Genomic DNA, 1920 nt, shown 5'->3' with positions numbered 1-1920 from the left:
ATTCTGGCTTTGTAGTAACCGGAAGAACAGAGAGAGGCAAATGAGGGAGGAGGTTTCTGTAGCTTCCCTTAAAAAATTTCACATAGGGTAAAGGACCAAATGTGATGATTCTGGCTTTGTAGTCACTTCTCCAATAAAGAGACACCTATGAGGCAAGCGCATTCTGCAGCTCCTCTCAGAAATACTTCACGAAGTGTAATGGATAAAATGCGATGATTCTGACTTTGTAATAACCTTACCAACAACGACACGTCTTTGAGGGAGGAGCTTTCTGCAGCTCCTCTCAGAAATAGTTCACATAGGGTAAGGGATGAAATGTGATGATTCTGGCTTTGTAGTAACCATACCAACAAAGAAACAGAAATGAGGGACGAGCTTTCTGTAGCTTCTCTTAAATACCTCACATCAGGTAGTGGATGAAATGTGATGATTCTGTCTGTGTAGTAATCATAGCAACAAACAGATGTAAATGAGGGAGGAGCTTTCTGTAGCTTCTCTTATGTACACCACATCAGGTAATAAATGAAATGTGATGATGCTGTCTGTGTAGTAATCATACAAACAAAAATTGCAAATGAGGGAAGGGCTTTCTGTAGCTTCTCTCAGAATTACTTCACATAAGGTAATGGATGAATTGCGATGATCCTGGCTTTGTAGTAACGTTACCAACAAATGTACACATATGAGGGGAGAGCTTCCTGCAACTTCTCTCTGAAATACTTCACATGGGGTAATAGATGAAATGCGAATATTCTGGCCTCTGTAGTAATCATACCAACAAACAGTCACAAATGAGGGAAAAGCTTTCTTTAGCTTCTTTCAGAAATACTTCACATTGTGTAATGGACACCCCATGAACAATGGACCTTCCCAATCGTGGGGAGGCTTGCGTGTCTCTGTGATACAGATAGCCATACCGTAGGTGCAACCACAACGAAGGGGTATTTGTTGAGAGGCCAGACAAATGTGTGGTTTCTGAAGAGGGGCAGCAGCCTTTTCAGTAGCTGCAAGGGCAACTGTCTGGATGATTGACTGATCTGGCCTTGTAACAATAACCAAAACGGCCTTGGTGTGCTTGTACTGTGAACGGCTGAAAGCAAGGGGAAACTTCCTGAGGGCATGCAGCTTTACTGTATGATTAAATGATGATTGGGTCCTCTTGGGTAAAATATTCTGGAGGTAAGATAGTCCCCCATTCGGATCTCCGGACGGGGACTACTCAAGAGGATGTTGTTATCAGGAGAAAGAAAACTGGTGTTTTACGGATCGGAGCATGGAATGTCAGATCCCTTAATCTAGCAGGTAGGTTAGAAAATTGGTGAAGTTCCGTGGCAGGAGGAACAAGACTTTTGGTCAGGTGACTACAGGGCTATAAACACAAAATCAAATAGAGGTAATGCAGGAGTAGGTTTAATAATGAGTAGGAAAATATAAATGTGGGTAAGCTACTACAAACTGCATAGTGATAGCATTATTGTGGCCAAGATAGATACGAATCCGACACCTACTACAGTAGTACAAGTTTATAGGCCAACTAGCTCTGCAGATGATGACTAAATTGAAGAAATGTATGATGAGATAAAAGAAATTATTCAGATAGTGAAGAGAGGTGAAAATTTAATAGTCATGGGTGACTGGAATTCGAGTGTAGGAAAAGGGAGAGAACGAAACATAGTAGGTGGATATGGATTGGGGCTAAGAAATGAAAGAGGAAGCCGCTTGGTAGAATTTTGCACAGACTTCAACTCAATCATAGCTAACACTTGGTTTAAGAATCATGAAAGAAGGTTGTATACATGGAAGAACCCTGGAGATACTAAAAGGTATCAGATAGATTATATAATGGTAAGACAGAGATTTAGGAATCAAGTTTTAAATTGTAAGACATTTCCAGGGGCAGAGGTGGACTCTGACCACAAT

The sequence above is a fragment of the Schistocerca gregaria genome, unplaced genomic scaffold, assembly GCF_023897955.1.
Source record: "Schistocerca gregaria isolate iqSchGreg1 unplaced genomic scaffold, iqSchGreg1.2 ptg000428l, whole genome shotgun sequence".
NCBI classification, from domain to species: Eukaryota; Metazoa; Arthropoda; class Insecta; order Orthoptera; family Acrididae; genus Schistocerca; species Schistocerca gregaria.
This window is presented reverse-complemented; position numbering follows the sequence as displayed.